The sequence below is a fragment of the Brachionichthys hirsutus genome, chromosome 12, assembly GCF_040956055.1.
Source record: "Brachionichthys hirsutus isolate HB-005 chromosome 12, CSIRO-AGI_Bhir_v1, whole genome shotgun sequence".
Taxonomy (NCBI): domain Eukaryota; kingdom Metazoa; phylum Chordata; class Actinopteri; order Lophiiformes; family Brachionichthyidae; genus Brachionichthys; species Brachionichthys hirsutus.
This window is the reverse complement of record NC_090908.1, coordinates 4,318,754-4,333,657: the sequence shown is the minus strand read 5'-3', so window position 1 is coordinate 4,333,657 and position 14,904 is coordinate 4,318,754. Positions and strand designations below refer to the sequence as shown.

The following is a 14,904-nucleotide window of genomic DNA, read 5'->3' as shown; positions in this document are numbered from 1 at the left end:
TTATACCATCCCTCTTCTAAATGAACTGAGCCTCTGGCAGCTCGACAGTCAGAGGCCGATAAGACCTCACCCGGCACAGAGAGCGCTTCTAGCCATCTTCTTCCACTGCTTCCTCTTCGAGTCATTCAAATCAATCAGTTGGAGAGCACTGGGAGCAGCACTCCTCTTCCAGACGGGCGTGTCCATCAGAATCTGAAGTCCTCATGTTCCGGATCCTCTGGGCACAGAGCAGGACTTGCCATCGTATTCTTCATTCATTACCTCTGAGATTTAGAGGGGCTACATCCGCAACGTACAATGCACTGCCTTCCCACTGGAATTCTGTTGCATTTACTCACTGCTCGACTTAAACCATGAAATGAAATTCATTTGAAGAGGATTGACCTAGAATCCTATGGATTCCTTTAAATAATTGTACGGTTGAGATTGTGAATTATAACGTTGAAATAGTCTATGTCTGTTCTGCACGATGTAACACAGGAATGCATTATTTCTCCCTTGCAGACACACACTCTGAGAAAACTGAGCTTTAATTATCGTTGGATTTCACACCGAACTTGACCCATTTCATTCACTCATCAAGTCATTCAACCAATACAGGGCAGGTAAAATAAAGGCATCAAGTCAACAGGATAGCCCGGCTTTAGAATGTGCAAACCGGCACATTTAGCATGAAAATATGTTTTACAAAAGATAGCCGGTGAGCGCTAAATCAAATCGGGATCAAAAGAATATGACAAAAGATTTGTATATAATATCAGTGCAAAATTATGCAAGACAGTAAAGTTTATACTTTATATTTATTTAGTACTTTCTCGACTCATACATGTGTACTATTTGAGTTACAACCTGCGCGGTTTACGACCACCCGCACTGGTTGTCTGTCTGTGTGTGGCCCCCGCCTTTCGCCCATAGCAAGCTGGGATAGACTCCAGCATCTCCTCTGAAAATGGGTGGAGTTGTTACAAGTACATAATATAAGGTTTAGTGGTTATATTTACATTCCTCTTTTTTTGTCTAATTATCCCCCCCAGCATCCATGGAAAAATTGCTTAGAACGAAACCGGTCCGAAGCAGGAAATAGGTTGGGGATGGCTGATGTACATCGTAAATTATTTTGTACTTGTCCAACGTACGTCCATTATGACTTACGACCGGGTTGTCGGAACCGATCTCGATCGTAACTCGGATGCTATCTGCATTGATCTGAGATGTCTAAATGTCTAAAGTTATGTAAGTCATAAATCTACAGGTCTGTAGGTGATAGAAATAGGAGGTACATAAATTGGATTATGCTGCGTACCAAATAATCCGTCTTGTTCAGATCCCTATTGGATTCACAGATGTTTGGATTTGGCACATTTGGCCCGCGATTTTGCGGCTCCACAAATAATCCTTAGGTGTTTGCTTGATGAGTGAGTGTAAGCTTACCTTCCTGCTTTAGAGCTGGCAGAAGCAAGCCTGGAGCCACATTTTTTGCAGCAGTGTGTGGAACTTTGAAATCTTTAACGATGCAGTGTTTTTGTTATTTTGCCTGCTGCCCCCCCCCTGGCTGGGTTCGGGGGGGATATGCTGTGAGTCAGATCTCATTGAGCCAAGGTTCCGTGATTCTTGATCACAGTTTAACCTGCTCCCCTCCTCACACAGCTCCCCCCCGGTTCAATTGCAGCCCATCGCCGTGCTAATGGGGATTCAGATCGGACCTCAGCTATCAGACTTAGAAGTCCCTCTCTGCTACTTCCTGTTAGATCTACTCTGGTAACTGTAGCATTGGGCGATGTTTTACATCTCCTCACCCCCTCTCCTTTCTGCTTCTTTTATCCTCCTCCGTAAGTAAGGCACAACAATTTCTTCCATTATGGCTCTGTTCTGGTCAACCCTTTCTACCCATTAAGCAGAGTTTATTGTAGTGCACTCATATTTTCAGAAACCACTTTGAAGGCTGTATTAATGCAGAAAAAACACGATGAATAACATCTTGTTAGGTTTGTGCCTCTATCCAATATGTAGGGGAAATCATAAAAAGCAACATGTTTTAATGAAAATATATTCTTAATCAGTCTGACCTTGTTTCACAAAAGCCTCTTGATGACTGGAATTCACTTGGCCCGTTGTTATTCTTTCAAATAATTAGATATATTTAAAAGGCATTAACTGTGATGACGTACTTTGGTGCTGCATTGCATTCAGTTTAAAGCAAATGAGAAGAATCAAAAAGGGGGAGTCCCACTCTTTCAGAAGCGAGATGGGAAGCCTGTTTAAGGCTTCTGGTAGTGCATCATGTTCTCTTGTGTGGCGCCCGAGGCGACGCATGAGGCTCCAATGACAGAGGTAGCATCAAAGCGAAATTTTGCAGCCTGGGACAAAAGACACATCACGGAATAAAGGAGAGTTCAATCATCGCACCCCTTTTTTTTTAATTTGCTTCTTTTGTATCTGAGCCAATAAAATCCGGGATAATTTCTCCTCCAGGCTGCTGCTTGGTTAAAAAAAACAAAAAAATAATTTAATGTTAAAAGGAGCGGAGCTCGCCGCCATTGTCGTTCGGAGGGAGGATGTAGCGGAAACGGGAGTCATGGTATTCTCCAGATAATTATATAATTTTATACCAAAACAGCCAAATTCATGGCATAGAGCATGCAAACTTTAATTATTCTGCAGGGACGATGATACTAAATGTCTGAAAGCCCAAAAAAAAGAAGTGTGGTGTAATTTTGTTGCACATGATGCAATAACGGTGCCCGAGAATGCAACTCTGATGCTGAATTTGTTTTCTGCTTTGTTCATACGGTTTCCTACCCTCTCTCATGTGTTGTAAGGGTTGGGCATTTTATTCAGGCTAGTTTCCTTCAGAGCTGGTGCAGCATTCCGCCGCTTCACTGGAGTCGCTCTGCAGCCGGTCTTTATCAGCGGTCTGCACCCTGTGTTACCTTTCATTGTCAGATGGACTCGCCACATCATGAGTGGTCTTTATAGAAATGAAATCCTTGCGAGGACCAATATGGAGGCGTGCAGTGAATTAACAGAGGCTGTATCAGCCGCCATATGGAAGCTCCAAGTTTGATGTGAGGGCTTTTCTTCGTTCACATCACTATGGAAGTGGATGGTGTGTAGAGGGAAGAAAAGAGCAGTGTTTTCAGACGCCGCTGGTGTGACACCAACAGAGTCCTTCGAAAATACTGAAGCATGACATCCCTTCGTTTGAGTCTTTTTTTTTTTTTACTTTCGCACCAGTATGTTTATTCATCTTCCTACCTTTTGGGCCATTTTTCTACTGCTGCTCTCAAATATTTGGCCTGTGAAGCAACACCATTCCCCTTTGCTGCCTTGCTTTTGTCTTCAGGTGACTGAGAACTGAATTCTGTCTGACGTAAAACAACCTTTCAGTTGGGGATCAGCATATTTGTGAAAAACGACCAGATTGAGGTGTCATATTTATATATATATATCGTTTTCCAGTATTGTATCCTGGTGACATTTAAGCAACCCCCCCTCTCTCTAACTCCTTATGTGTTGGAAATGAAAATGTGACTCAGGAGACCAGGCCACCTTGTTTCATTGCACCATTGTCCAGTTTGTATGCTCACTGGCCCATTGTAGACACATCTGGAGGTGGGCAGCGGTTAGCCTCACACAGCGTGTTTCTATCAGAAAAGGCATAAATATCTGAGTCTTGGTCTTCCCAGAATCTAGTGGTTGTCCATCCTTAGACGTCCTTTGTTCGGAACAGACCAGGATCACCCAACAAATACCCGCAGTCTTGCTGGCGCTCTGACAGAATTGGCCTGCCGTGATGACCATTTGTCACAATTGCTCATATCCTTTGAGTTTTCCTGCTTACAGACCTTCAGGAACAAGTTGCACATCCCACTCACTGACGGTTGCCACCGGAAGGCGATAGATGCCCAACAGATGGCTCTGTGTGAATGTGTTTTGATGGTGTTAATGGCAAACCTGCAATGAATGCAAATGATTCACAGTTTCATAGATATTGTAAGGAAGGATAAACAATCATGATGGGATCGGCATCGTGTGCTCTTTTATTAGTAATAGGGCCTCTGGTGTTTAGTTGTGGATAATGTTCAATTGCTCACTTTCATTTATCAAAAATTAAATAAGGTACTTTATTAGAGGACGGAACATTCATTCATTAATTTTCCAACCGCTTTGTCCGGCACCGGGTCGCGGGCCAAGCTGGAGCCTATCTGGAGCTGAAGTTAATGGGCGAGAGGCGAGAGACAGGCAATCAGCTGCACACATTCACACCTACGGCCAATTTAGTGACACCAATTCTCCCAAGCTGCATGTTTTTGGAGGTGGGAGAAAGCCGGAGAACCCGGTGAGAATCCACACAGACACGGGGAGAACATGCAAACTCCTCACAAGTGGGATTCGAACGGGAGACCTCCTTGCTGTGAGGCAACAGCGCTTACCACTGCACCACCAGGACACCCACAACATCGAGTAATTATTCTCACTTTTACAAACCATGGCAGCATGAAATTGTGGAAATGGAGTGACTGCTGAAGCAACATTATCTTCATTCCTTAAAAAACATAAAAAAACAGATATTAAATAAAATAAGTGCACCTCTTGCATAAGCATTTAGGGATAAAAATGTATAGTACGGTAATTATTCATAGGAATTTTAGCTCTGAGTGTCAGGATTAAAGTTTGGGTGGAGCAGCCTCATTATCTCAAATGCTGCTCTCTCCAGCCATAAATGTAGCGTCAGAGTCATGAAAGGTGGCGGTCATGAGGGCTGGAGGGAAAGCAGCTTCATGAATTAATGAACGAGAAGGTCGGAAGGTTGGCGTCAAAGCTGAGCCGGGGAACTGTTGGTTGGAGGCTAAGAGGTGCTAAGAATAGAACGAGCAGCCTTAGTAATTAATGGCTCTATAATGTATGGCTACTCTTGTCGAACAGGTCAAAAAATATACTTTATTTGGCAGACACTGTCCCGCTTCAAACTGCTCTGTGGAGTTTGAAATGTGCCAGCAGAGAGAAAGTCGTTCGCATCATGCCGGTGAGTTGCCCGTCATGAGAGAGCGAGTCTTCTCTGCAGCATCTCACCGATGGGGATTATGCCTCTCTGAACAATAAATCATAACCACGGCTGATTTGTTCCTCTGTCTCTTTCCAGGCCAGTATCTTAAAGTCTGTTAATATTACATCGCTCGTGTCCCTCAGTGTTACTCCCCCAGGCGATATAAGGCAGAGTCAGCAAATGCATCTAGATTTCTGTATCAGTGGTTTACATGACATATTTAATTTAACTGGATGACTATTTGCTATAAATGGCCCATGATGGAGATTATGTTGGTGCCTCTCGTGCTGGTGGGTTGATTGTCGTCAGTGCTGCAGAATGTCCTTGCTTTATCAGCTACCGCTTAACCCAATGAGTTCTTTCATCTGGTATGGAAATGTGAGCGTCGGCTGCCTGAGAAAGCCTCTCTGAGCTCCCCACAGCCCTTTTGCTTATCTCTATCTTCAGAGCAAATTCCTCTGTATTTCCTCTCCCTGCGTGGGCTGACTTTCCACAGCGGTGGCCACCAGCCAACTATCGATCAGTCAGCCAGAGCTTATGTTGAATCTCCCTCATCCATATTCGTTAATCCTAAAATCTCTATTAAAATGGAGCCGCCAAAAACACACAAACAGTGGTTCGTCTGTATGTTATGAACGCTACAGAGACAGTTAAAAATGAATATAAGGGGAAAGCAAGAATACAAATACTGCATCAACTATTTGGAATTTAGAGAAAGTTGTTTCGTTGGAAAATCCCTGCCTTGGTAAATATAATCAATATGACATATCGGCAGCCGCTGCCCGTCGCCCCCCTTTAGCTGCTGCTTCTTTTGCCAACAGCTTTCACCATTTTGAGTGACACACAAAAAAACACACATCCAACCAAAAAATCAAAGCCTTTAGAATCACACGCAGAACTATTATGATGGCAGGTTAAATAAGGTGAAAGTCTGTTCTTTGTGGCTTTTATTGACCCTGATTAGAAATGAAAAATGCTGAGTCTTTCTGGTTCAAATGAATATTATTATTATTATTATGATTGTATAGTATTGAATGAATTATATTATTTTATACACAACATGAATACAATACATTAACTATCTTAAAAAGGCATTTTCAAAATATAAAAAAATCTAAATTAGCATATATATATTTATATATGCTCTGCAAATAAATAAAAAATCATCATCTTAAATTTGTATTCAGAGTTGTTTAGATTTAAAGTGAAAATCAGCGTCAGATCTTTGCTACTGCAGGATAAACACGAGGACTACAGAGAAAAGCTTTTATTGTAGGAATTAAACTTGTAAATAACACTTGCTGTCAAACACAAAGAGTATGAGGGTAGATGTTGGGTCTGTTATGTGTGACTCTACCTGTAGGCGGACACCTGTCTAGCCCCCCTGTGGATAACTGTTTCTTTATACACTGATGAGGCACAGTGAACCGTTATCCCTCCACATGCTGCATATATCAAACCTCAAATCATCTAATGAGGTGTGACTAGGAGGAGGTTCTGCGGTAAGGCCTCTTTTTGGGATACTCACCGTTTTGCATAGCTGTGTCCCATTCCTTTCCTAAATTTCATTACAAAGGAAAAGTGATGATGTTTGCCAACCAGATGCAGCTGTGACATTTGTGGGGAATAGTCGTGACTTAGTTGCCAATAAATCCAATATCCTTCATAAGCAATGACTGCTGTCACCATTTGGAATACACCACAAGGTTGCTTTCACCAGTAACTTCTACTTCATGAATGTATTTCTTTTTATTATTGAAAATGTTTGTTTGGTCATTGTGAAACAACCTACCATATTAACTTAGTAGTGTGCAGGTGGCAGGAGGTTATCTGGCACCTGCATTTTTACGCTGTCTTCACGCTGCACTTCACGCTGCACTTCACGCTGTCATGGCAACCACAAAAAACATGACACACTCAAACATCTGTCCTACCTCTGGGGGCTGAGCCCCCTAAGGGTCTGAGTCTAGAACCGCCACACTTCTTACATTATGAGTGGTTGTGATGAAATTAGATTTTCAGTATGATTTGGAATCCAGCCCTGGATGGGATGTCATTTTGTTGTCAGATTAAGATTCTGGTTTGGATCATAAAGCCATTCATCTTGATGCTTGCCAGCGTCCTTTATGTGTATTCAGTGTCGCACTGGGAATTCCTTGACACATTTTCTTGCACTAATGTTAGACAGTTTGATTTCAGCCACTCTGGTCGGTTGTACAGCTCACTTTACACTGTAAAGTGAGATGACTGTCTGTTCTGATCTGGTGCAATATAAATTAAAATTAATTTAATTAATTAATAAATCCCCATCAGTTTCTTCTTTAGAAACACAATGTTGCGTTTCCACAATATAAATCAAATGTACATGTTTTAACATAAGGCTAAATGACTCAAATGTGTTTTTACAACACAAAAATATCAAACTTTACAATAACAGAATAAAACAGAAAGATTTTTGAGGTATTTTTTTACCTCCACCTAGGCAGGGGTTGTGATCGCCGGCGTTTGTGTCAAACAAGACACAGTCATGGAGGGTGGGAGCCCTCTATCTCACCAATGAATTTCATCTGGTTCAGCTCCAGAATGCATTCAGTAAAAATATTTAATTTTGACCAAAAAAAACCCCTTTTATGGATTCTAAAATCTGTTAGAAATGGTGTATAAATGGTAAATGGACTGCACTTATATAACGCTTTTTCCACCTTCACAGTGCTCAAAGCGCTTTACATTAGGCCTCACATTCACCCATTCACACACCCATTCACACTCCAGTGGGCGACTGCTGCCATGCAAGGTGCTGCCAGCCCACTGGGAGCAATTTGGGGTTCAGTTTCTTGCCCAAGGACACTTTGACATGCGGACAGTCAGAGCTGGGATTCTAACCACCAATTTTCTGATCACTGGACGACCCACTCTACCAACTGAGCCACATGCCGTGGTTTGTCTGCATGTTATGAACGCTACAGAGACAGTTAAAAATTAATATAAGGGGAAAGCAAGAATACAAGATACCAAGAACAATTTAGAACCTTTTGATGATACAGATCACCATGTGGACTGTGTAAATCTAATTATAAGGGGGATGATCTACTCGGTGGAGGTCTCCGCGTTGCGTCCCGTAGGGAACTAGCCGACAGAGAAGACCCCAGAATGTGGATACGGAGACAGAGAATAGATCAATTATTTAATAATAACGCCCAACAAAAAAAAAAACATAGTCAAAAAGGTGCACTGAGGAGGGACGGGCTGGAACGTCCAGTAAGAGAACACAAAATCACAGCCAAAATTGTTCAAGAATAACCGGCTGGAAATAACAATAAAAGAGTCCAACAAAAACTCAAGATAGCCAACCGGAAAAACTGACAAATATAAGCCGAAAGCACAACATGAAGCAGGCACGGCACACAAGCGGGTAATCTGGTGATGGTAGTACAGGTGAACAAATGATTTAAGCAGCTGGATAATGGGAAGATGGATAACCAGTGTGACTGCTCCGCTCTACCACGCCCACTGCCAAGAGAGAGAGAGAGAGAGAGAGAGAGAAGAATGAATGAACAGAAATACCAAAAACAGAAATGAGAACATGGCGCTGCGCTCTGTGCATTCCTAGTTAATCTGCACTTGCTATAAAACTATGCGACACATATAATATGCTGTAAATTTAAGACAGAGGGCAAAAATAAAACATCCAATGCAACCGCAACCTGAACATTTACATTGCCTTTACCGCAGCTGAACTGTTCTTGGCAGTTTTCAATAATACACTATTAAACTGAGCAGCACATATGTGCAGTGAATTGAAGTCAAGCGTTGGTGCAAGTCCCCCCAGCACCACCTACAAGATGATCTATTTGGGAGGGACTAAAGTTACCACACGACTCCTCAGTAATGTTTAAGGCTCGATAAAACGTTTAATGCTGATGGGATTACTCCTTTGAATTTAGCAGTAGCACCATCAGACAGACATCTAGTCAGGGCAAGTTCGGTTTGATGGCGTGTAGTCCCGTAATAGACATGTATCTCCATCTGCATGGTAGCATGCGTATGGCTTCTTTGCCATGTTTCCATGTATACACATTCATACAGCTAGCAGAGCCGACGTGTCTGACTGTTCAGTGTTAATGGCCCTTGTTCTGGCCCTAATTACTTTCCCAGTGTGTAAATGTCAAGCACCATGCAAATACAGACACAGCGCTGCTTGTTTGCCTCTGGAGCGGTGTAATGTTCAAATGAGTGGCTTAGAGACGAGGGCTTGAACAGCAACAAGTAGTCCTCAGGAAGGAACTCTATACCAAACACACCAACACACAGCACTTCTGTGGGAATTTAGTGTTTTAGGAGGAGACATGTCTTCCAAGTGAAAACTAAAAGTTGTTTACACTTAAAAATATGATACAAACTTATATTACTAAAAGAAATACCACTGAGGCTTCAGTTTCTTTGCAACCGAAGCCGCTCACGTCTCGCTCTCTCTGTGTTTGTGCAGAGCAGAGCCTCTTCTGCTGCCCCCCCCAAAAAAAGGTCAAAAAACTCCACGATTGTTCTGCCTGCAGGTGTAATAGCTGCCATCATATGTTTTCCTCCACAGGAATCCTTCTTACCTTTTCTATTTCAACCCCTGAAATGAAAGTAGCATTTTATCAAGCTTCACCCCTGGAGTTGTAAAAATCAATAAAGAGAGCTCTAACAGAATGGTTCTAAATCTGGGAAATTAATTCTCTTCAATCTGAGCCTCTCTCCACTGCATCTGTGTGACGCCTCACACTCCAGCAACACAACGGCTCCTGCCAAAGCACACAAAGGACAACTTCAAAGATGTGTGGTTGTGTGGTAGCTTCTTTTTTTAATGGATCGTGGTGTTATTCATGGTTCCATACGTGATTATTATTTTTTGCATAGTTCGTCAAACATATGTTGCATTTATTTTTAACGAAATAGATCTTCCTCCTAAGAATAAGTGTAATATTTGTACTCTACATTCTTTTCTACTTTACAAGTTCATTGCAGAGGGTAGTACATCAGAAGCACTTATTGTACGATACACCCACACACAACCAGAGCACTGCTATTGGTAAAAAAAAAAAGAAATGTACAGAGGAAAAGACAAAAAAAACCCAAAATAACTGTTGAATAGCTGCAATAGCGTCTTCCTGTTCTTTTATAACAACTCATTTCCCCAGCTGTAAATGTCTTAGGCTTACAGACATGCCACAAAACTGAAGTCATTTAAAATGACAACTTTCTGGCTCTAAGAAACACATAGAAATCCTGAAAAGAAAAATGGTGATAGTCAATAAAAAATTGCTTAAATTCAGATCAAGCAGAAGGAAAAAATTGTGGAATCACTCAATTCTGAGGGGAAAACAATTAAGGAATTGCCCTGTAAATTTCCATTTCCAAAAATAACACCTGCATAACACGTCCTCATTGCCATCCCAGGAGGACAATCAGGCTAGCTCTTATGCTGATGATTCAGCTCCAACCCAGAGACCAGCACTGGCAGAGTCTAATGACGGTTCATCTTTTGATTTATCATCAATGGAGGAACCAGTGACTCCACCCAAGCTGATGATTCCCAGCTGCTGTCATAGGTGGGAAACGGTGGAGCGGAGCAGCTCTGTCTCCCGTGTACAGAAGTGATGTCTCTCGTTGAATAGCAGTAAAACTATAAAGCTTCATCATCTTCATGTTGTAGGTTTACGTGTGGCAAAAAATAGAGAAGGGAATTAAACACACGCTTAATTCTAGAAAAGCACAGCACAGTTATGCGGGTTTTTTGCTCCTGACCGTGAGATGAACGCAGCTTTAGTTCTCACTACAGCAGTCCTTCATCATTTTGTCCATCTCTCACCAACTAGACATTTGAGCCTCATTTATTTTATCGCTTATGTAACAGGGATATTGGGCAATACACGATTGTACCCGAGTGACGGGCGGCAGCGGCTCAGTGGACTTGGGTTGGAAACCGGAGAGTTACCAGCACAACTCCCTGCCCAGGTGAAATGTGGTGTGGCTGGAGAGGGGCCAGTCTACCTCCAGAGCGCTGCCGAGGTGCACTTGAGCAAGGCACCCCCCCCCCATCTGCTCTGGGCGTGGCAATCATGGCGCCGCGTTAACCATATGCTCTCTCCGCATGCTACGGGGCCCCTATACATATACAGCAATACCTTGAATACCTTGACATATGAGTATAATTTGTTCCTGGACCGAGCTTGTAACTCAAAGTACTCGTACATCGAGGTATTACTGTATATGCATGTGTGTAATTGTTTCAAGGGGCCCCTTGTACTCGGGTGTAAACTTAATTTTGTTGTGTTTGTCGTGTCTGCCATTCATTATCACTGACAGTAATAAAGCTTTCTTCTTCTTCAGTTACCAATTAGCTAATTCACATTGGCAGTCCCTGAGCAGACACATCAGCAGACTTAAAAAACATATCAACAGTATTTTGTGATATTTTATGATTTGCCCCTTTTTATATGTAAGTGGTAAACTCCCTGTCTCTTTCTTTGTTTAGTACACGTTTACTGGTTTTCAATGCGCCTTCCTAACCCTTGGTAACTGAAATACAATAAATAAGAAGTAGGCTCAAAAGGTAGGTTACCTGTTCTCATTTCATCTTGTACCTGAAGGGCAGATGGAATTAAACATCGGCACATTCATATTGGCTGTAGCAGATTATTAAGTGTGTAGGAGAATCTGTCTTTTTCATTTGTGTCTCCACAACACATTGTGACTGTGACCTAAATCCTTATTGGACTCTTTGCATACCACAGGACCGTCTCCCTCCGGAAACACTGTGGATGCCCCCCCCCCCCCCCACCTGTTAATATTAGTGAACAGAGTGGGCGGATTCTGTCACAGCTTCAGTGACTTCTAAGGTGAACGAAGGTAAAGATGATCTAAAGAGGTGAAAACCTGCAGAATCACTAAGTTCAGTACCCGACCAGCATGTGCCATCTTGTGGCCTTCATCAGGGTCATACACACACTCTGTGTGTGTGTGTGTGTGTGTGCGCGTGTGTGTGTGTGTGCGTGTGCGTGTGTGTGTGTGTGTGTGTGCGCGTCCTCGGGGAGCTGTAGTGGGCCAGTGTTGAATGTGTTCTGCCTTCAGGGAAACTTTATTGATCACTTAAGTGCTTCTGGTGGTCAAACACCTTGAGAGTGTTTCCGCCGCCCTCTCGGTAAAATGGAAATTGTTTTTCACTTGTGTTAAAGTGCAGCACAGCAACAGCACGGAGACGTGACTCTGATAGGACGGTTTGCATGTCTTTGAATATGCATGCAGCCTATGTCGTGTGTTATCGGGTGATCGTCATCTGTTTTCTATGAATGGTATCTGGACAGAAGGTCTTTCAGCAGAGTAGAGAGGTGAATGTCAATTTAGCTCTGCTCTAAATACACAATTGTAATCATTTTATAGTTGAAGTTCACATTCTGTCTTGTCAGCATGAATAGCAACAATGCATACCGTTTCTCTTCAGTGGTGAATACAGAACGACCTTTTCCTTTTATTAGGTAACCCGGTCATCATTCGGTCATCGTTTCTCTTTCACGTAGATTTAAGTAGAGCGTGTTCCTTGACGGCTTCTCATCACACGTGCTTCCAGTCACTGCGGGTTTATTATGTGTGCTCGGATCATTGATGTGAAACAAATCGAAACACAAGTTAACACTTCGAATATTAACATGAGTCACCCCCCCCCCCCCCCTCCCCACATGAGCCTCGTCTCGCCTCCTCCCTAGACAGCATTCTTGCTAATCAGCCCTTTAATTCCTAATCTCACTCTGCCCTCTCTCCTCATCTGACGTTGCTTTTTGTTATTTTAAAGAATTGATCTTTGTATTTATTTTATACCCCTTCCCCTCAAACATCTCGCTCTCCAGTCGATGGTCTCTTCGCCTGTTTAGAACCTCGCTTCATCGTTCATCTCTTTTTCGTTTCTGTGGCTGTCTTTTTTTTTTTGCTTTGGTGACTTGCTGTGATTATGTGAGACTGAGCAGCTTTTTTTGTCCTTTGTGCTGTTGGTGGCCAAGGTCAATTATGCCCTTCGCTTTCAAAGCAGAGAGCCGCTGACGGGGGGGCTTCAGTCGGAGAGATGGGGTGTGAAGAAAACCAATCGTTTGCAGCCTCAAAAACCGATTCGATACGCGCCTGGTGTGGAAGTGCCTGCTGTTTCCAAATCCCCCCCTCCCATATTTATTTTTCAATAGCACTCATATTTTTCCAAAATGCTGTTTCAGTGTTCGGTAGCATTTATGCAATAAAAAAGTGAAAGTAATAATGTCAGATAGTTCTTTATCGTTTGATTGATTTGATTTGACATTAACATTAACATTGTTTGTTTTTCTCAGCACAACATTATCCTGTCACTGTACATTGTCCCAACACACAGATCATATTCCACATATCAGTGGTAGTTTTGTCAGACATGTAATGCTGTATTTGGTCTTCAACATGAGGGGGGGGGGACGAACCTGAAGGAGGATTAAGTCATTAAAATAATAGCAGCAGCTGATGATGGAGGTGGGTGTTATAAATCAGACTAGACGCCAGAGTGTTCCCACGAATTTCAATCTTAAATTTATTTAAGACTTGGAAAGATCATGTCGTTCAGAGTAAATCATTTGTCCTTCTTTGTCCCTTGTAGTTCATCTTCCCTTTTTTTGCAGTGACATTGGTTAAATGGGTTTTGTGTGTACCATGAACCTTGATTGCACTCCCCACTAGCTCCATAGATAACGAACTAACGGTAGTTAAAATCAGCTAATAGTTACAGCAGAAATTAGATTTGCAGATGAGATTAGATGGATGAAAGAGAATATTACTGGCAATGGCAAAATGTTTGCGGTTGAATTGTTAGACTTTCTACTACCACCTGGTGGATCAATGGATATAGATGCCAACGTAAAAGACGTACGGGGGTATGTGGGCATTGATTTACACTTTAATGCTGAGGGTTATGTAATTGCTGCTTTTTGTCTGTCCGTCTTTTAGCAAGATAACTCAAAACGTTATGGAAGAATCTTGATGACATTTTCTGGAAATGTTGGGAACGATGATGATGATCCAGAAGGATTCTGGATCACTTTGAGATCTTTGGTAACATTACAGTCAATTGAGCTTCAAAATGTGTTCCTCAATATCTTGGTTGACTGCCCACCAATGTTTATGCACTTTGACACAGTCATGTAGGGTGGGGGTCTCTATCTCACCACCGTCTGGATCAGATCCAGAATGAGGTCAGGAAAAAAATATAACGTTTCAACATTGAAAACTCAATTCAAAAATCTGTTCAAAATACATCAAAATAATCAACTCTGATTCACTTTTACTTTACATGGTTGGTGTATAAAGATACCAAGAACAATGTAGAACCTTTTGATGATGATCCAGATCACCATGTGGACGGTGTAAATCTAATTATGAGGGGAATGAGCTGCTGGGCGGAGGTCTGCACTCCCTGACTGCTTTTCTAGTTTCATATAGTTGGCAGATAATTGCAAATTTAGTTACTCATGTAATTTGCTGCACCCTAGGTGTCTTGGGAGACCTTTGACAAGTAAGCAGTTCTCACATATTCTATTATTTAAAGCAAATGATTTGCTAAATACAGCAACCTGTCTGTGTACAACACTTTGCTTGCAGGCCACCGCCTGCTTCAGCCGCCGCGCTTCTCGTGACATCGATGTTATATGGGCACAATGTTTGGTTTCCATAAACTGTCAAAAGACAAAAAGCTTATTTGTGAAATCATTGTAGGTTTCAGATTATCAACAATCTCCACCATTAGCGAGGTATTGTTCTCAGAATCACTCAACTGTGACTGCGGCAGAACATTACGGAAGCATTTGTCT

General features: G+C 42.2%; 1 protein-coding gene across 3 annotated transcripts in view; it reads left to right on the top strand.

The window, feature by feature from the left end:
• fgf14 (fibroblast growth factor 14) overlaps positions 1–14,904 on the top strand; it is a 59,826-nt gene that overhangs the window by 40,679 nt on the left and 4,243 nt on the right. The window lies entirely within an intron of this gene.